Source organism: Orycteropus afer, unplaced genomic scaffold (genome assembly GCF_000298275.1).
Source record: "Orycteropus afer afer isolate SDZICR_OR568_19922 unplaced genomic scaffold, OryAfe1.0 scaffold00139, whole genome shotgun sequence".
NCBI lineage: Eukaryota > Metazoa > Chordata > Mammalia > Tubulidentata > Orycteropodidae > Orycteropus > Orycteropus afer.
In genome coordinates this window covers 7,044,005-7,066,891 of record NW_006921726.1, presented here as the reverse complement: position 1 = coordinate 7,066,891, position 22,887 = coordinate 7,044,005, and positions in this window count along the sequence as shown.

Here is a 22,887-nt window from a genome sequence, read left to right as displayed (position 1 = left end):
AAAAGAACAGAAATATGCACACCCATGTACATCACAGCACTATTTACAATAGCAAAAAGATGGAAACAACCTAGGTCCCCATCAAAAGAAGAATGAATAACCAAACTATGGTTATCACACAATAGAATACAATACAACCCTAAAGAATAACATGGAATCTGTAAAACACCACATAATGTGGATGAACTTGGAGGACATTATGGTGAATGAAATAAGTCCATCACAGAGGTATAAATATTGTATTAGTCCACTGTTGCAAAAAGTCAAGGAAAGGTTTATATAGAGAGCAAAATTTTCTTTGTTGGTTACCAGGGGTGTGAGGGCAAAGGAAGGAACAATTAGATAGGTACACCAAGTATTGATTTGGGTGAAGGGAAGGGCAATGCACCAGATGTGAGTGATCAACACAGTGGCATTGAGGAAGAGGGAGACATAGAGAGGTAAATGGGAGATAAAGACAATAAAGATGAACCCTTTTGCACATACAGTAGAGCATTGACAGTGATGGCAAACATTTATCTATAGTTGCACAAATGGGTGGACAAGCTGAATGATCAAATATGTCTAGGCGGGGGGGATGTGCCCATGGCCATGTACTGGGTTGGTAGATGATATATCTACAAGAGTATGTTCCTGTTCTGTAAGAATTTCCAAGTATATAGTAGAGCTAACAAGGGATAAGGTTATGGAGACTTCTTGACCATAGCCAGCTATCCAGAGACAGCTAGTAGTTAGACCTGTGGGCTTGGGAAAACATTGTTCCACATCCTACTTTGGTGAGTAGCAACTGGGATCTTAAAAGCTTGCAAGTGCCCATCTAGATATAATGATGGGTCTCTCCTCATCCAGAGCAAAGAAGAATGAAGAAAACCAATGATGCACGGAAACAATTAGTCCAAGGGACTGGTACACCATGTGAACCTCAGCCTATATGACTATGAGACCAGAAGAACTAGATGGTGCCTGGCTACCACTGTCAAACACTCAGAGGGGGATCTATGTACGAGATCCTGGATAGGGTGGGAGAACAATGTGGAACAAAACTCAAAATCATAAAAAAAAAAAAGGACAAGTTTTGCTGATCTGATACAGCTTGGTGAAACCCCTGAGACTATGGCCCATAGCTGTTATTGAACCCACTCCTGTGGCTTCCAGCCAAACAAAAGACAGGCATATGAAATGAGCATTTACATTAGGTAGATACACTCCTACGAGACATATATCATGGGAGAATAGAAGGGCAATGTATGCACAGGGAGACAGGTGGGGGGGGGTAGGAGTGCATCAGAGGGAAGGACACCGGGAAGAGGTAATTACGGGGAGGAAGTAGGAAGAGAGCTGTTCCATTGTGGGAAACTTCAGTCAATATCATGAGACAAAATGTATAGGAACTGCTGCATGGAAAATGAATTCGCTCTGTAAACTTTCACCCAAATCACAATAAAAATAAAAAAAAAAAAAAGAAGAAGAAGTTATGGCTGAGAACCATGCTGGCACAGCAGATAATAGACAAGGGGAAGCTGGGCAGAGGTTTTTGAGCCACAGGCTATGCACAGTGGACTGTGATCTTTTTTAGAGAGTTGTTAGCATGATGTAAAGCCAAGAGATAGATAGAATCCAGTAAAATGTCATTGATGCATTGATATGAATCTTACCCAAGCCAGACAGAAATAATATGAACAGAACTCAAAATAAAGTAAGGTAAGAGATAGATCAGTTGAATCATCCAATTTAGTGGTAAAGTAACCTAAGTTGAGATTAGAGGGTGATGGAGTAGAAGGAAATGGCAGAAGAGGAATTGAAAACCAAACCAGACCCATTGCCATAAAGTCAATTCTGATTGATGGCAAGGCTCTGTGTCAGAGTAGAATTACATTCCACAGGGATTCCATGGCTTTAATTTTATAGAATCATATTGCCAGGCCTTTTTTTCTGAGGTTTTGGTAGGTGGATTTGAACCCACAAACCTTTTGATTTGTCACCAAGAACTTAATCATTTGCATCACACAAGGACCTAGCAAAAGTGGAAATACCCTCAAATCAGAAGAATAAGATTAGTAATGATGCATCTTGAACCCAAGAACATGTACTATGAAGACCCACAGCTTAGATGGCTTGGGCTTTCAAAGGACTCAACATTGGTGAATAGTTTGAGTACTACCAAATATCACACCCTAGACTAATATTAATAAAATTAATGCTATAATACTAATTCTGATTTCAGAATGCAGGCATGGGTCCACCACTTGTCTGTCAGTTTGTCATACCGTGGTGGCTTGTGTGTTGTTAAGATGCTATAAGATATACCACTGGTATTTCAAACACTAGCAGGATCACCCATGGTGGACAGGTTTTCAGCGGAGCTCCCTGACTAAAATAAGCTAGGAAGAGAGATGTGCTAGTCTACTTCTGAAAAAGTTAGTCATTGAAAACCTTATGAATAGTGCTGGAACATTGTTTGATATAGTGCTGGAAGATGAGCCTCTTAGGATGCAAGGAACTCACAATATGACTGAGGAAGAGCTGAGCTGCCTCCTCAAAGTAGAGTCGACCTTAATGATATGGATGGAGTAAATCTTCTTTAACTGATGTGACAAAACTCAAAATAAGAAGAAACAGGTGTGAAGATCCATTAATAATTGGAACATTGAATGTATGGAGTATGAATCCAGGAAAATTGGAAGTTGTCAAAAATGAAATGGAACTTATATATATCCTAGGCATTGTTGTTGTTCTTGTTATGTGCCATCGAGTCACACCCGACTCATAGCAACCCCTCCTTGGGTTGCTGAAGCAGTATCACTACGGAATTCCTTGAGGAATACCAGAATACCAGAAATATGTTTACCTGTGTTTTATTGACTATGCAAAGGTTTGAACCTCCAGCCTTCTGGTTAGCAGTTAAGTGCCTTAGGTACTATGCTGCATTAGTAAGCTGAAATAGCCATTTTGAATAGATCAGTCATGTGTTCTACCATTCCTGGAATGACAATTGAAAGGGAATGGTGTCACATTCATCATCAAAAAAAATGTTTCAAGATCTATCCTGAAGTGTAATATTGTCAGTGATAAGATAACATCCATATGCCTAAATGGACAACTAGTTAATACTACTATCATTCAAATTTACACACCAATCATTATAGCCAAAGATGAAGAATTTGAAGATATTTACCAACTTCTGTAGTCTGAAATTGACCACACATGGAGTCAAGTTGCATTGATAATTACTGGTGATTGGACCATGAAGTAGGAAACAAACAAGAAGGATCGGTAGTTGCAAACCATGGCCTGGGTGACAGAAACAATGCCACAGATCCCATGTTAGAATTTTGCAGACCTAGTGACTTATCGGGAGCTCTGGTAGCATAGTGGCTAAGGCACTTGACTACTAACCAGACGGCTGGCGGTTCAAACCCACTAGCCACTCCTCGGAAGGAAGGTTGGGCAATCCTACTTCCGTAGTGATACTGCCTCGGAAACCCAAGGAGGGGTCGCTATGAGTCAGGTCTGACTCGACGGCACATAACAACAACAACAACAACAGTGACTTATTAATTTCAAATATCTTTTATCAACAACATAAATGGTGACTATACATGTGGACCTCACCAGATGGAATGCACTGGAATCAAATAGACTACATCTGTGGAAAGAAACCAGAGAGAAACTCCATATCATCAATCAACACAAAAGAAGGGACCAGCTGTGGAATGGATGATCAACTGCAAATATGAAAGTTTAACTTGAAACTGAAGAAAATTAAAACAAGTCCACCAGAGCCAACCTTCAATATATCTCACCTGAATTTAGAGACCAGCTCATGAGTAGATTTTAATGCATTCAATACCAGTGACTGAAGACCAGATGAGTTGTATAATGACATTATAGATGAAAAAACCAAAAGGTCATTAAATATTCAGGGAAGAAAGTAAAGGCCAAAATGGATGTCAGAAGAGACTCTGAAATTTGCTCTTGAACAGAGAATACCTAAAGCGAAAGTAAGAAATAATGAAGTAAAAGAACGGAACAGAAGATTTCAAAGGGCAGCTCAAGAAAACGAAGTAAAGTATTATATAAAATGTTCAAAGACCTAGAGTTAGAAAGCCGAAAGGGAAGGACACAGTATTTCTCAAGCTGAAAGAACTGAAGAAAAAATTCAAGGCTCTAGTTGCCATATTGAAGGATTCTATGCCTAAGGGACTTGACTGCTAACCAGAAGTCTGGTGGTTCAAACCCACCAGCCACTCCTTGGAAGGAAGGCTGGGCAATCTATTTCCATAATGACATTGCCTCAGAAACCCAATGAGGAGTCGCTATGAGTAGGTCCGACTTGACAGCACATAACAACAACAACAACAACATGGGCAAAATAATGAACAATGTAGGAAGTATTAGAAAATATAAGGAATACACAGAGTCACCGTAACCTAAAAGAAATAATAAATGTTCAACCATTTCAGCAGGTAGCATATGATCAAGAATCAATGGTACTGAGGAAGAAGTCCAAGATGCATTGAAGGAAGAGACAAAAAACAAAGCTCCAGGAATTTACTGGATAACAATTGTGATGCTTCAACAAATGGATGCAAAGCTGGAAGTGCTCATTTGTCTATGCCAAGAAATTTGGAAGACAGCTATCTGGCCATCTGACTGGAAGAGATTCATATTTTTGCCCATTCCTCAGGAAGGTGATTCAACAGATGAGGATATTATAAAACAATATCATTAATGTCACATGCAAGTGACTTTGCTGAAAATAATTCAAAAACTGTTGTAGCAGTACATAGACAGGGAACAGCCAGCAATTCAAGCCAGATTCAGAAGTGGAAGTGGAGCAAGAGATATCATTGCTAACATTTAGGTGGATCTTGGTTGAAAACAGAGAATACCAGAAATATGTTTACCTGTGTTTTATTGACTATGCAAAGGCATTTGTGTGGATCATAACAAATTATGGATAACATTGTGAAGGCAGGGAATTCCAGAACTCTTAATTGTGCTCATGTGGAACCTGTACATAGACCAAGAGGTAGAACAAGGGGATACTGCATCATTTAAAATCATGTATGGGTCAGGGTTGCATCCTTTCACCATACTTATCCAATGTGTATCCTAAGCAAATAATCCAAGAAGCTGGACTGTATAAAGAATGCAGCATTGTGATTGAAGGAAGGCTCAGTAATGAACTGTGATGTTCAGATGATACCACCTTGCTTGATGAAACAAAGAGGACTTAAAGCACTTACTGATGGAGAGCAAGGATTATACAGCCTTCAGTATGGATTATACCTCAATATTTTTTAAAAAAATATCCTCACTACTAGATCAATAAGCAACAACATTGTGGTGGTTTTGTTTGTGTGTCAACTTGGCTGGGCCTGGTTGAATGGATGGGCAGCTTGTGTAGTTATTCTCCACAATGAGACTGGCAGTCAACTCCATGGTGAGATCTACCACAAGCAGCTGAGTAGCTGCCGTTGGGATGTGGTCTGCTTCCCGTATATAAGGAGAAGCCTTGGGAATGTTCTCTAGCTTAAGGCACGCTTGGACCCTGCATATAGCTGTGTCATTGCTCAGCAGCCTGTCATGCTGTGCTGACCTAGGGACTTACAATTAACTTGAATTAATGGCCTGCTGTGTGTTTTGGTAACATCAGGACTGTGCCTTTTTACTTGTCAACTTTGGGGCTTCTCAGCCTCAGCAGCCATCAGTTGTCTGAGTGAAGAAACACCTCTAGCTCCAGTGGGCTGGGAGCAGGAGGTAGAGCTGGACCTCAAGGTTGAGGGCCTTTCACCCAGCCCCTAGACCCTGGCACTTTGAACTTGGACTTAAAGCCTCCAAATTGTAAGAATATACTCCTGTTTGTTAAGACCATCCCATTTGCGGTGTATTCTTATCAGAGCAGCACTAGGTAACCAGAACAAACATGATAAATGGAGAAAAGATTCAAATTGTCAACTCAAGATTTCATTTTATTTGGATCCACAATCAATGCCAATGGAAGCAGCAGTCAAGAAATCAAACCACATATTGTATTGGGCAAATCTATGGCAAAAGATGTCTTTACAGGTCTTTTTCAAAAGCAAAGATATCACTTTGAAGACTAAGGTTTGCCTGACTCAAGCCATGGTATTTGCAATCACCTCATATGTACTTGAAAGTTAACCAATGAATAAGACTGAAGAATTAATGTCTTTGAATTATGGTGTTGGCAAAGGATATTGGATATATCATGAATATTGAATACATTCTCCTTAGAAATGAGTATAGAGACTTCATCTGTCATATTTTGGTCATGTTATCAGAAGGGCCCAGTCCCTGAATATGGACATCATGCTGGTAAAAAAGCAGAGGCTCAGCTTAAAAAAAGAAGACTCTCAATGAGACAGATTGACACAATGGCTGCAAGAATGAGCTGAAATATAGCAACAATTGTGAGAAGGTGCAAGACTGAATAATGTTCTGTTCTTTTGTACATTTAGTCACTATCAGTCAGAACCTACTTCATAGCATCTAACAACATCTAACCTATATGAAACCTCTGCCCATTGTGATGGGAACCATTCTCCCTTCCATGTTGTTTCTTCAGTGGTGTCTTAATAGGTTGGAATGTTAGAGCAATGGAATAAATGAGTCCCATGATATAAGTGTGATTAAATTTAGGAAAAATCTCTGCTCCTGTGATGTTTGTTTCTCTGCTATTCATAAATAAAGTTCTCCCTGGCTAATTCTTTGAGAAATGGATGGCCTCTTCCTTCTATTTCAGTCTATAAGCTGCATTGAAACCTGTGCACCATGTTCAACCCTGCCAGCACTAGAAACACCAGTGTCACAGGTTCAAGCCTCACAGCAACACTCAAGCCACAATAGTGCGACAAACTGACAGACAAGTTTGTCTTACTTAGCTGTTCAAAACCTTTCTGCCATCCCCTTACCTGTATCCCTGGCACTGCTCTGCTCTGTCGTCGCCTCTGGCTTCTCTTTCCCCACATATTTGTACCCATTCCAAAGAAAGGTGATCCTACATAAGGTGGAAATTATAGAATAATATCATTAATATCGCAAGCAAGTAAAATCTTACTGAAGATAATTCAACAAGGGATATCATTGTGGATGACAGATGGATCTTGGCTCAAAGCAAAGAATACCAGAAAGATGTTTACTTGTGTTTTATTGACTATGCAAAAGTATTTGATTGTGTGTATCACAACAAATTGTGGATAACATTGAGAAGAACAGGAATTCCAGAACATGTAATTGTGCTCATGAGGAACTTGTACATAAACGAGGAGGCTGTCGTTTGAACAGAACAAGGGGATACTGCATGGTTTAAAATCAGGAAGGGAGTGCATGAGGGTTGTATCCTTTCATCATACTTATTCAATCTACATGTTTAGCAAATAATCTGAGAAGCTAGATTATATGAAGAAGAACATGACATCAGGATTGGAGGAAGGCTCATTAATAACCTGCAATATGCTGACAACACAACTTTGCTTGCTGAAAATGAGGATGACCTGAAGCACTTACTGATGAAGATTGAAGAATACAGTATGCAGTATGGATTACACCTCAATATAAAGAAAACAAAATTCTCACAACTGAATCTATAAGCAGCAGCATGTTAAATGGAGAAAATATTGAAGTTATTAATGAGTTCACATTTCTTGGTTCTACAATCGATGCCAATGAAAGCAGCAGACAGGACATCAGACAATGTATAGCACTGAGCAAGTTGGCTGCAAAGGACCTCTTTCAAGTGCTGAGGAGCGAAGATGTCTCTTTGAACACTAAGGTACACTTGACACAAGCCATATTTTCAATTGCTTCATATGCATGTGAGAGCTGGATAATGAATAAGGAAGTCTGAAGAAGAATTGATGCTTTTGAGGTGTGGTGCTGGTGAAAAATGCTGAAAGTACCATGGACTGCTAAAAGAACTAACAAATCTGTCCTGGAAGAAGTGCAGCCAGAATGTTCCTTGGAAGTGAGAATGGCCAGACTTCGTCTCACCTACTTTGGTCATGTTGTCAGAAGGGACCATTCCCCGGAGAATGATGTCATGCTTGATAAGGTGGAGGGTTGACAAAGGAGGGGAAGGCCCTCAATGAGTTGGATTGACACAGTGGCTGCAGCTATGGGGTCAAGTATAGTGGAGATCACGGAGCTGGCAAGGGACTGGGCAGTGTTTTGTTCTTCTGTGCATAAGGTCGCTATGAGTCAGAGTTGACTTGACGGCACCTAACAAACAACAATAGCCTGTGATGTTTAAAATATTTCTAATAAATAAGAAAAAGTAGCACATTGACTAATCTGAAGGAACCCTAGCTATAAGTCGGGTCTGTCTCGATGGCACACAACAACAACAAGAAGAGTGGTGCAGCAATTAAGAACTCAGCTGTTAACCAAAAGGTTGGCAGTTCAAACCCACTAGGCACGCCTCAGAAGAAAGATGTGGCAGTCTATTTCCATAAAGATTTATAGCCTTGGAAACCCTATGGAGCAGTTTTACTCTGTCCTATAGAATCACTGAAAATTGTAATCAACCTGTGGCAATGGGGTTTTCTAGGTTTTTTTTTTTAACTAATTTGGCAGATTTGTCTTATGATCTCAAATTGTGTAACTGAATAATTTATTTTAGTTCATATAGCATTTGGATGAAATATATAAGAGAACCTTACTAAGTTTTTGAACAATATTGAAATATTTTTTAAAAATTAAAACTATGCTTAATTTATTGGATTTACTTTCATGGTTTAAGTATTGGGGATGTTATACTTGGAAGAGGCATATATTCAGTTAGAAAATTGAATATATTAAATTTATAAATGCAGCTGAAAATATTTAATAGGATTTAATCTACTAGTTGATTGACTGTGAATCAAAGGCCCCTTTCAAGATGATTGTTAAGTTTTACTAGATTTATTAATTGAGTAATAAGATTTTTGTTATATTTAAGCACTCAAGAAAAAACATTATTTAAATCTGTTATTGTGATTTATTCATTTTTTTCAACAAATTTTATTAAGTATTCTCAATAGTCCAACTAAAAAGATAGAGCAGAAACAAAGCACTTTCTGTCAAGGATCTCACATTCTTGTAGAGTTTCAGACATAAATAAAATTTGAACTATATAGCATGTAAGAGGATGAGAAGTTCAATGGAGAAAATATACCAAGGTAGAGGGACAGGGCTTGCTGGTGAGACTTTCTATCTAACAAAAAGGGACCAGAGATGGCCTTACTGATTAGGTGACATTTGAGGAGGTAAGTCTAAGAAGTGAGGAAAGAAATCATGCCCATAACTGTGGGAGAAACTGTCTAGACATAGCAATCTCAGAGGGCACTGAGGTTTCAGTCAGGGCCATCTTGTCTCCATTCCAGGGCACATGCTCACTGTAGAATCTCCAGAGAGAACAGAGCCAGAACTTGAACCCACATCAACTGCCTTCCACTCATTAGTCCTGTCTTGGCTTGTTGTTGTTAGGTGTCATTGAGCTGACTTTGACTCTTAGCAACTCTACGTACAACAGAGCAAAACACTACTTAGTCCTTTGCCATCCTCACAATCTTTGCTATGCTTGAGCCCATTCTTGTAGCCACTGTGTTAATCCATCTCATTGAGGGTCTTCCCCTTTTTCACTGACCTTGTACTTTACCAAGCAAGATATCTTTCTCCAGGGACTGGTCCCTTCTGACCACATAACCAAAGTACATGAGATGAAGTCTGGCCAGTTTCACTTCTAAGGAACATTCCAGCTGTACTTTTTCCAAGACAGATTTGTTCATTCTTCTGGCACTCCATGGTATTTTCACTATTCTTTACCAACACCACATCCCAAATGCATCGATTCTTCTGTAGTCTCCCTTATTTGTTGTCCAGCTTTTACATGCATATAAGGCAAATGAAAATGACGTGGCTTCGGGTTAGGTGCATCTCAGTCTTTAAGGTGACATCCTTGCACTTTAACACTTTAAAGAGGTCTTTTGCAGCAGATTTGCCCAGTGCAATACATCATCTGATTTCTTGACTGCTGCTTCCATGCACATTGATTGTGGATCCAGGTAAAATGAAATCCTTGACAACTTCCATCTTTTTTCCAGTAATCATAGCACATGCAACCAGTTCTCCAAAGAGTGAGCTTGCCCTTGACTCTTTCCAAGGACCGATCTATAGTGGCTTTTCCTGAAAAATCCAGCTATAAATTACCTCTTCTGCCCTTCTCAAACATACTAATCTGACAGTTTACAATAGTACAATGGACTAAACAGGTATTGTACTATTATTACATGTGTAAATTTACTTTCCTAAATGAGTTATAAGGTACTTGCAGAAGGATTAGAGGAAACTGGCTGAAAATACGGAAGGATACAATTTGGCCCCACCTTCCATCTGTCAATTTGTCATACTGTTGAGGGTTGCCACTGGTATTTCAAATACCAGCACAGGTTTCAGCAGAGTTTCCAGACATTGACAGACTAGGAAGAAAGGCCTGGTGATCTGGTGATCTAATTCTGAAAATTAACCAATGAAAACCCTATGGATACAGAATATTTTTGAGACATTAACTTGTTACTTTGGATGTATCATTTGGAGGATAACATAACGGCATCATGTTCAATTAAATGGAGGGCAAGCAGAGGTGAAGGAAACCTTCACTGAACAGAATTGATACATGACTGCAAGAATAGATTCAAATATACTAATGATCATGAAGATGGTGCAGGTGCAGGCAGCATTTCAGTCTGCTATAATTGAGATTGCCAGGCCCTAGCTTGACAGCAACAGCAACAATAACAATTGGGCCAGGAAGCTTCATGATTGCTATGTTCTCAGACAATCAGCAAAGTTCATTCACTGTTTTACTCAGTGACTATGAAACGAGGTCTTGTTATGGGCTGGTCATTATCCTTGGCTCTGAAAATGCATTTCTCAACCGTGACTTTAAAGCCAGTTCACTTTGTTATGTCAATCAATCCCAAATAGAGCTCTGCTTCATGACACTTGTTCTTGAAGCATTCACTCAAACTTATCTTTCTGAATTTATTTTATGATCTGACTCTTATTGTTGGCTACAACTCTCTGCCTTGCTAATGCCATCAGGCACAGAATCATGAAGTCCTCTCACTTTGTTGGTAGTCAGCCATACCAGGATAATGCTAAAAACTGTTGCTTATAAATCTATTTCTTGGGCAAAAAAAGAATCTTTTTAGTTTACTGTCCACTGTAATTTAACAACCTGATCAGTACATTAGGATTTGTGACTTTAGCAGGCTCTGTTCCTATGTTGCTCTCAAACACCCGAAACTCCCATGGATTATGGAGTCTGCTCAAATAGCCCTGACTCCATTTTTTCTTTTGCTTAGAGCTTTCAGAAAGTGAAACAAATTGCTTTCCAAAAGAGGGTAAGAGGAGGGACAGGAAAGTAAGGAAAACATGTTGCTGCCTTAGAAAGCAGAACGAAAGTTGAAGCTTTCTGAGCAGATATTTGCATCACACACTATAAAGTTCAGAGGAGCAGTGGTAAGTGAATTCAGAGTGACTTACCTTTCACCACGTGTCACTAATGAGGAAAGTTATGGTAGATTCTATTCTCATTAAGTTACATTACAGTAGCGTTCCATGGTGATTAACTAAAAGGGCTCAATGATCTGGGGTCTCCAGTCAGGACCATCAATGATGTTTTCCACAATTTAGTTCAAAGGTATAGGAGAGAGATGGCTTCTCTGGGGGAGTTAAGTGGCATCTAATGATAGAAAGTTGTCTACTATTTGGTCACTGTAAGCTTGTCAAGTTAAGTGAAATCAGAAAATGTTCCCTAGGTGAAAAATATACTAACAAAGAACCACTAGCTAGCAGTTACCAATTGTCATTGAGTTGATTCTGACTCATGGAGATCCCATATGCATTAGAGTAGAAATATGCTCTATAGGGTTTTCAATGTTTTATTTTTCAGGGATTGCCAGGCCTTTCTTCCAAGGTACCTCTGGGTGAACTTAAACTGGCAACTTTTTTATTAGAAGCCAAGCACATAACCACTTTTGTTTTTATTTTGGACTGCTTTCTTTCTGAGTGTAGATATGAATTGTAAGAGCAAAGTTTACCCACTAAGTTATCTATGTATTTTTTAGTTGAACAGATCAGAGTAATAGATAGTTAGTAACTACTATCTAAGGGGAGCTCTGGTAGCATAGTGCCTAAGGCACTTGACTGCTAACCAGAAGGCTGGCGGTTCAAACCCACCAGCCACTTCTCGGAAGGAAGATGGGGCAATCTACTTCCATAGTGATACTGCCGTGGAAACCCAAGGAGGGGTGGCCATGAATCGGGTCCAACTCCACAGCAGGTAACAACAACAACTACTATCTAAATGAAAGGAGCGCTGGTGGTGTAGTGCCTGAGGCATTTGACTGCTAACCAGAAGGCTGGCCGTTCAAACCCATCAGCCACTCCTCAGAAGGAAGATTGGGCAATCTACTTTTGCAGTGATATGGCCTCGGAAACCCAAAGAAGGGTCACTATGAGTCTAATCTGACTCCACTACAGGGAGTTTGGTTTTGGTTTCTGATCTAAATGAAGGAGCTCTGGTGGTGTAGTGCTTAAGGCAATTTACTGCTAACCAGAAGGCTGGCAATTCAAACCCACTAGCCACTCCTCAGAAGGAAGATTGGGCAATCTACTCCCATAGAGATACTGCCTCAGAAACCGAAGGAGGGGTCAATATTAACTGTAAACCACTCAACAGCAGTGAGTTTGGTTTTGGGTGATCTATATGATGGAGCTTTGGTGTCTCAATGCTTAAGCACTTGGCTACTAACCAAAAGGTTGGTGGTTTGAACCCACCAGCCTTTCTACAGAAGAAATATGTGGCAGTCTGCTTCCATAAAGATTTACAGCCTTGGAAATCCTATGATGAAGTTCTATCCTGTCCTATAGGGTTGCTATGAGTCAGAATCAACTCAATGACAATGGGTTTTTGTCTGGTATCTAAAGTTGTATATTATTTTAGATTATTTTTTTTGGTGGGGGAGTTCAGTGTCTCCTTCTACCAATTAAACATTTTTTTTTTAAGATTTTCCTTTATAACATTAATTTAATGACACTTTTTAACAAAAATAGAGTGAGATAAAGTCTTGGAAAGTAAGATATCAGATTCATTTGATTAAATGTCTTCTGCCTTCTACCAATTCAAATCCCATTACAAATGGCATTTCTTGAGTAGACAATTGTTGAACCAGAGGCAGGAGTTCTTATAGGGTATGTGAAGAGTCAGAGCCTCTGCCCTTCTGCTCATGGGTAGTAATAAGGTTTGCTATATATGAATTTAGGGAGGCAGCACATGATAGTGTTTTCATGGGCTTGTTTTGACTCTGGAGATTGGCAGAAGGAAAGGATTTCAACATCAAGTTTGCTGAAGAAAGTGACCTGAAAAGATCCATATATTTTGTAGTGTGTTGAATAGTGGGCCCCCAAAAGACATGTCCATGTCCAAATACCTAGAAGCTGGGAGGATAACCTAATTTAGAAAAAGAGTCTTTGAAGATGTGATAAAGGGAAGGATCTTGAGTGAGATCACCCAGTTAGGCTCTAAATCCAATGACATGTAGCCTTATAAAAAACAGAAGAGGAGAAGACACATAAACCAAATCAATTGTCATCAAGTCAATTCTGACTCATAGTGACCCCGTAGGACAGAGTAGAACTTCCCCCATAGGGTTTCCAAGGCTGTAAATCTTTATGGAAGCAGACTGCCACATTCTTCTCCTGCAGAGTGGTTGGTGGGTTTGCACCACCAACCTTTCAGTTAGCAGCCAAGCACTTTAACCACTGTGCCACCAGGGCCTGTAGATGATATTCAGGGAAGGTGATTTGAAGACAGAGGCAGAGATTAGAGTGATGTGGCCACAAATCAAGGAACACCTGCAGTCCCCAGAAGCTGAAGGAGCTGAGAAAGGATTCTCACCTAGAGCCTCCAGAGGGAGTATAGATAGGTCTGCTGACACCTTGACTTTGGGCTTCTCATCTCTAGAACTATGAAAGAATAAATTTCTGTTGTTTAAAACCATCCAGTTTGAGGTAATTTGTTATGGCACCATAGGAAACCAACACACACCTCATCTGGAAGGGAAGCCAAAACACCCAATAGTCTCTATGGCCACAGAGGGCTTACATAGGACTGAAATCCTAGGGGAGGATTTAGTCCTCCTCTGAATCCAAGCCTTTGTAGCTAAGGAGATCATGGAGGAAAGCGTTCTCATTGAACATCAGAGAGGACCAGCACCATACCAGCTATATATTTCCACCCAGTGGAAAAGAGACTGATGGGCCCCCTACCACTCTCTGGTCTCCCAAATTCTACATGAAGATACTCTGTGAACTGCACCAAGGGGAAGTGGAATGATGAATAGGTGCACATGATTGAGTTCCCAGGAAACAGTTTTGATTTTGTTTAAAGAAAGTCCTTGTGTTGCATGCAATCCACAGTGAGGAATGTGGATGGCAGATGCAATATCTCCAGTAACTTAGAGCTGGTTTCCATGGCCTGGAAGATCTGGGTAAAGCACCACATCATCCATTCAAATTGCTGTTGTTAGCTGCTACTGAGTTGTACTCCAATTCATGCTGACCTAATGCACAATGTAATCAAACTCTTGTGATTCATAGAGTTTTCATTTGCTGACAATTGGAGGTAGATAAGCAGGTGTTTCTTCCTATTCCATCTTAGCCTGGAAGCTCCATTGAAACCTGTTTTGTATTATGGCAACTTGCAAGTGGGGAGAAAGAAAAGCCAGGGGACCACAGAAAGAGCAGCAGGGATCAAGGCAATGGGAGTGACACAGGCCCCACCTCCCAGAGGTAGGAAACAGGCAAAGAAGTTTCAAACAGCTAATGGGGGCAAATTTGTCTGTCAGTTTGTCATACTGTGGTGGCTTGCATGTTGTGGTGACACTTGCGGCTGTGCCATTGGTGTTTTAAGTGTCAGGAGTGTTGCACATGGTGCACAGGTTTCAATGCAGCTTACAGACTGAGATAGACTAGGAAGAAGGAAGAGGCCATCCACTTCTTAAAGAATTAGCCAGGGAAAACCTTATGAATAGCAGAGAAACACTGTCTGTTACATTGCTATGCAACTTTATGAATAGCTCAGAATTTTGTCCAATGCAATGCAGGAGGATGAGCCCCTTAGGTCAGAACACTCTTAAAATATGACTGGAAAAGAGGTGCATCATCATAGTAGAACCAACATTACTGACATAGATAAAGTTTTCAGGACCTCCATTTGCTGATGTGGCATGACTCAAAATAAGGAGAAAGAGCTGCAAACATCCATTAATAATCAGAACATGGAATGTACAAAACATGAATCTAGGAAAATTGGAAGTTGTCAAGAATGAAATGGAACACATAAAAATTGATATCCTAGGCGTTAGTGAGCTGAAACGGACTGGTTTGGGCCATTCTGAATCAGACAACCACATGATCTACTATGCAAGGAATGAAAATTTGAAGAGGAATGACATGACATTCATCATCACAAAGGATGTTTCAAGATCTGTCCTGAAGTACAATGCTGTCAGTGATAGGATAATATCCATACACCTACAGGGAAGAGCAGTTAATACTACTATGATTCAAATTTATGCACCAACCACCAAAACTAAAGATGAGGAAAATGAAGATTTTTATCAAATTCTGCAGTCTGAAATTAACTGAACATGCAATCAAGATGTGTTAATTATCACAGGTGATTGGAATGCAAAAGTTGGAAACAAAGAAGAATCACCAGTAGTTGGAAAATTTGGCTTTGGTGACAGAAATAATACTGGAGATCACATGACAGAATTTTGCAAGACCAATGACTTATTCATTGAAAATATCTTTTTTCAACAATACAAATAGTGGCTATACATGGACATCACCAGATGGAGTACACAGAAATCAGACTGACTACATTTGTGGCAAGAGGCAATGGAAAAAGATCAATAGGTTTAGCCAAAACAAGGTGAGGAGCTGATTGTGGAACAGACCATCAACTGCTCATATGCAAATTCAACTTGAAGCTGAAGACAATTAAAACAAGTCCACGAGAGCCAAAATATGACCTTGAATGTATCTCTCCTGAATTTAGAAACAATCTAAAGAATAGATTTGATGAATTGAACACCAATGACTGAAAACCAGAATTATGGTATGACATCAAGAATATCATCCATTAAGAAAAGAGAGGCCATTAAAAATACAAGAAAGGAGGAAAAGACCAAAATGCATGTCAGAAGAAACTCTGAAACTTGCCCTTGAGTGGACATTAGCTAAAGTAGATGGAAGAAATGCCAAGATAAAGGAGCTTAATGGAAGATTTCAAAGAGCAGCTCGACCAGACAGATCCTATCACTATAATGAAATGTGGAAATACCTGGTGTTAGAAAACCAAAAGGGAAGAACACAGTCAGCATTTTTCAAGCTGAAAGAACTGAAAAAAAAAAAATGTAAGCCTCACATTGCAATATTGAAAGATTCTTTGGGCAAAATATTGAACGATGCAGAATGCATCAAAAGAAGATAGAAGGAATACACCATGTCACTGTACCAAAAAGACATTTCAAGAGGTGGCATATGATCAAGAACCAATGATATTGAAGGAAGAAGTTGAAGCTGCACTGAAGGAATTGGTGAAAAACAAGGCTCCAGCAACTGACGGAGTACCCATTGAGATGTTTCAACAAACAGATGCCCCACTGGAGGCACTCACTCAGTTTTGCCAAGAGATTTGGAAGACAGCTACCTGGCCAACTGACTGGAAGAGATCCAAATTTGTACCCATTCCAAAGAAAGGGGATCCCACAGAATGTGGAAATTATCAAACAATATCATTAATATCACATGCAAGTAAAATCTTACTGAAGATAATTCAAAAACAGTTTCATCAGTATATTGACAGAGAACTTGCAGAAATGCAAGCTGGATTCAGAAGAGGACGTAGAACAAGGGATGTTGTTGTTGTTGTTGTTATGTGCCATTGAGTCGGCCCCGACTCAGCGACCCCTCCTTGGGTTTCCGAGGCAGTATCACTACGGAAGTAGGATTGCCCAACCTTCCTTCCGAGGAGTGGCTGGTGGGTTTGAACCGCCAGCCTTCTGGTTAGCAGTCAAGTGCTTTAGCCACTATGCTACCAGAGCTCCTAGAACAAGGGATATCATTGCTGATATCAGATGGATCTTGGCTGAAAGCAAATAATACCAGAAAGATATTTACTTACGTTTTATAACAGTTTCAAACAGCTAATGGGGGCAAATTTGTCTGTCAGTTTGTCATACTGTGGTATGACACAGTATGCAAAAGCATTTGATTGTGTGGATCATAACAAATTATGTGTAACATTGAGAAGAATGGGAATTCCGAACACTTAATTGTGCTCATGAGGAACCTGTACATAGACCAGGAAAGCTGTAGTTCAAACAGAACGAAATCAAGAAGTGAGTGTGTCAGGGTTGTATCCTTTCAACATACTTGTTCAATCTGTACCCTGTGCAAATAATCTGAGAAGCTAGACTATATGAAGAAGAGCATGGCATCAGGCTTGGAGAAAGAATCATCAACAACCTGTGATACGCTGATGAGACAATTTTGTTTGCTGAAAGTGGGGATGACTTAAAGTACTTACTGATGAAAATTGAAGAATACAATATGGATTACATCTCAATATAAAGAAAACAAAAATACTCACAACTGGACCTATAAGCAATATCACAATAAATGGAGAAATGATTGAAGTTGTCAGAGACTTCATATTGCTTGGTTCTACAATCAACGCCAATGAAAGCAGCAGTCAGAACACCAGGCAACGTATAGCATAGCACTGGGAAAATTGGCTGCAAAGGACCTCTTTCAAGTGTTGAAGAGCAAAGATGTCTCCTTGAGAACAAAGGTGTGCCTGACCCAAGCCATGGTATTTTCAATCACTTCATATGCATGGAAGAGCTGGACAGTGAATAAGAAAGACCAAAGAAGAGTTGATGCTTTTTGAGTAGTGGTGCTGCCAAAGAATGCTGAAAGTACCATGGACTGCTAAAAGATCTAATAAATCTATCCTGGTGGAACTGCAGCCAGAATGCTGCTTGGAAGCAAGAATGGCCAGACTTCATGTCATCTACTTTGGTCATGTTATCAGAAGGGACCATTCCCTGGAGAAGGGTGTCATGCTTGGTAAGGTGGAGGGTCAATGAAAGAAGGGAAGGCCCTCAATAACATGGAATGACACAGTGACTGCAGCGATAGGCTCAATTATAGCAAGGATTGTGGAGCTGGCACAGGACTGGGTAGTGTTTTGTTCTGCTGTGCATAGGGTCATTATGAGTTAGAGATGACTCAATGGCACCTAACAACAACAACAACTTACAAGCATCCACTGACAGAGTATGCATGAGGTATACACTCAAATACTAAAACCAATTCTAAACTCACTGCCCTCAAGCTAATTCCGAGTCATAGTGACCCCTATTGAGTTTCCATGGTGGTAAACCTTTGCAGAAGTAGATTGTCCCATTTTTCTTCTGCAGATCAGCGGGTGGGTTTGAATAAACAAAGGGAAAGAATATCATAGGTGAGAGCTCAGAAGTCCAAAAGGGGAAGAACACAGCAAAGATCTCAGGACAGAACACTAGGATGGAACAGGACTCATGGGCTACAGAGCTGACAGCTTTAAGATAAACATAATAATCAGAGCATTTAAACAGATTCAAATACAGAACCAAAGACAAATAAAATGAAATCAAAATAAAGATTTCTAGAACTTAGTATTCAAATTTTAAATTGTCTAAATAAATTCAAGGTGAAAACAAGCTTGCAACCTGAAGATCGAATGGAAGAAATGTCTCAAAATACAGACCAAATATGTAGGAAAAAAGAATTCTAAAGATAAAAATATTAGAGAAAATGTGAAATATCTGAGAGAACTAACCTGGATAGTAGATGTTTCTGAAAGAGAGATGAACAGGTAGAGGAGAAGTAATAACTAAGCAAATAATGTAAGAAAAGTTCTTCAAGGTGAAAACTTGAGTCTTCAAAGGAAAGGATTCATTAGGTTCTAAGCAGAATTAGTTTTGATTTTTACAAATTCATACATGCAAAGATTCCAAAGATAAAAAGTCTTCAAGCTCTTAGACTGAAAGGAAATGAAGCTGGGTGCACTAAAGTTTATGTTTACAACACTAGAAGCTAGAGGTCAGTGAAGAACATGTACAGACTGAAGGGGAAAACAATGACTGTAACTCAAAAACAAAAATACCTGACAGACATCAGTCACCTATGTAGGGGAAGAGAGGATTCATTTGTGGATATGGAAAGATTCCTATCATCCACGCACCTCATCTGTGGAAAATACAAAGTGTACTCTAATCAAAATTAAAATTAAAAAAAAAAGTGAATTAGAACAGGGACTTGAGTGAGGAATATGAAGAGGGGACAAAATATTACAATAATAAATAGTTAAATCAAAACAGGTAGTACTAGGGTACTGAGGAGGTAAGGAAGCGGCATCTTCTGACCACCTGTAACTACACAAGAGGAGGGCAGAATCACCATCAGCAGCACAATGCCTGTTCCTATGAGGCCAGACATGCTGCCACCCTCCAGCCCTCTTACTAACTTTGGCACCAATCATTCCTCCCATAGCACCCACCACCTGTGTGCTGGATTCAATAATTCAGTGCAGTGCCCACACAGAACTCACAGATAATGGGGTTTATTAGGGAAGCAACAGGCTACAATTCAAGCTCAGGAAAGTGCTTAGTCTCTCTCAGGCAGCTGTTTCTCAGCCAACAGTCTCTCTCAGTCTCTTTCAGTAGCATGTCTCTCTCTCAGCAGTGCATGTCTCTTGCATCTCTCCCTCAGCAGCATGTCTCTCTCATGTCTCTCAGCAGCACATTTCTCTCTGCAGAAATCTTTCTCAGCCAGCAATCAGAGATACTCTCTCTTGCCTCCAGGAGGGCTCATTTTAAGCCTGGCAGAGTGGCAAAAGTAACCAATACCAACATCAGAATTCTACACACCTGAGAGCAAACTTCCTAGAAGATTACTTCAAGTGGATAACTTTAAAAGTTGCTCAGAGTAAAGCGGGAGTTACAAATGCTATGGCTAGAAAACACATGCCATGTGATTTACTACACTGCACAGGGAATTTGTAATATGTGTTAAATAGGATCCTTGAAACCTAAAAATAAGCAGGTATGGAAAATACTCAACTACATTGTCTTCCAAAACTAGAGGTTGGGTGTGTATGTGTGTTGGGGGTGGTGCAGGGTAAAGGGAAGTAAAAACTATTCTAAAGTTTCATGTTTGGGACAAAATAGATTCAGACAAAAAAAAAAGAGGGTAATTGAGTATCTAAACCAAAAAAAAAAAAAAAAACCTCACTGCCACTGAGTTAATTCTGACTCATAGGGACCCCTTGGGTTTCTGAGGCAGTATCTCTATGGAAGTAGATTGCCCAGTCTTCCTTCTGAGGAGTGGTTGATGGGTTTGAACCACCAGCCTTCTGGTTAGCAGTCAAATGCCTTATGCACTATGCCACCAGAACTCCTCATTGAGTATCTAGAAGGAATAAATTGTTGATATTTTGATTCTATATTAGCAGTAAGGTACAGAAGTAAGTTTGTGGATACAGGAAGGTAACAGTGGAAATCCAGTGTATAGCTTTCACAGGAAGAAAAAAAAATGAAGTGAATATTAATTTGATCAAAATGAGGAAGAAGTAAAAAGAAAACAATGATTGAAAAAAAAAGTAAAATATAATGGAAAAATGAATATTAGGTATATAACTTATTAAACTAATGATGGAAAAGATAATTTCCCCTATATGAAAACAGAGATTGTTGGAATGAGTTACATACACAAGCACACACTCACATCAATCATATGCAATTTACGAGACACACAGTATCTGAGATATCTTTCCTGTGCCCTCATAGATCCATTCTCTCCCTCTGTACCTTATGATCTTCCTTGAGGGGCCAACCTTAGTGGACTACATCAACAGGGCTCCCTTTTCTCATGATGTTCAGTTAGGTCCTGCCAATGGGGAGCACTGAGGAAGCAATAAGAGAGAAAGAGGAGAATTAGATCCTGCCTTATGAAGTTCACCTTGACCAGCTGCATCCCTTGATGAAAATCCCTGCTCCTCCCCACATTGCTGAATCTATTCAAGTCTCTCTCCTTCCAAATTCCAGTAACCTCACTCTACCTATGTTCCACTGGGCCCAGAGGTGGTAGCAGTTCAGCTTCTTCTAGCTCCAGGTAGCTACACTATCCTTGTGATTGCTTTACACTCACCTCATAATGAGTGTACCATTTGTTTTCCTATCTGGAATTATCCTATTTTGAGTGCACCATCAATTTTCTGTTGGAACTTGACTTATAATTGGTTCAAGAAGTGGCCTTGGGAAGCAGACCTTCAAAATAAAATTCTGGCACTTGGATGGTGACATATTTGAGTGCAGGAATAACCTCCTTGCTGATGGAATATAATATATGAGTAACCTATGGTGTTTGATAATTCAAAGTATTGCTGGTGGATGGAAGAGGATAAAATACAGGGGGAGTATATGAAGAAGGAGAGGCATTGGGAGTTAATGAGGCCATGACACTTATTTCTTGTGACAAATAAAATGAATTATTATTATAGGGTCACCAGGCTTCTTTTTAGGCCTTAGTGAATGTACATAGAGAGAAAAGGAAATTAAAAACCATGAACACAAAATGGAGGACATGCAGGAAAACCAGAGGGCTCTGTGGTATTCTTAAAGGATTTCTTCATCCCTTGTAGTCCAGGAGAGAAATAGTTGAGGGCTAAGCTCAGAGTATGAGTTTGGGGATGGTAGAAGTGCAGCTCCAACTAAATGCTCAACCTCATCAAATCTGGTAGGCTAAGGTAAGGACACAAGTAAGGAAAAGTAGGATCCTAAAACCCGGTATGAGGATGTTTCAGCAGACATGAACAAAATTGAGACTTGGAACGTACAAATTTCTTTGATTCTCTAATGAAGTAGAGGTAGCCTCTCTCTCACCCTATCTGAGGAAACTAGCCCTTGCAGGAGCAAAAACCTTCCAGTGACGGCCCTGGATTGTTTGCGCACAAGATTATGCCTATTCTTTTAGGACCCACATTTAGGGTCATCAAATTTGAGACTTTCTTGGGTTTAGCCCTGAAAGTACTACATCTTGGATGGTTGGTCACCCTACCCATACCCAGCACCTCTCATTTATTCTAGGTCCACACAAAGAGTTACAGCCAAAAATAGCCCAAAAGCAAAGGTTCAAGGTCTGCTCCAGGAGAAGATAGTTTAGTAGATCTAAGAGAGTTATAAGACCTTGCTAATGTGTATCAGCAAATGCCTAGGGAAGATGAGTGGGAGTGGATCCAAAGAATTTTAGGCTAATGGGGAAGAAACGTGGATTTGGATCTGGTCGAATTCACTGACATAAATATTGTCATATAGATATTGGGACTTAGTGTGTTGACTTGACTACACTGCAAATGTATTAATGGTCTGCAAAGTTGCCTAATCAAACTCTAAACTTAATGAAGTTCAGTGCATTCCTGGCATACAGTAAGAAAGTCTAAAGGCTTAGATGGATATGCTGGGAGAATCTATTATGTATACCTTTCTCAACCACCCACTACTGTATCACTGAGGAGGGCCCTTTCATCTGATCATATAAATATGGGAAATTATTTGAAAGGACAATAGATTGTTAATATTAGTTCCCTGGATTGGGATGAATTAAATGAGTAGAAGAAGAGTTGAAAGTAAGCAAAACAAAAATTATATCCACAAAACACACAAGAAACTATGATAGGATCTTATGATTGTAAAATTATACATATGC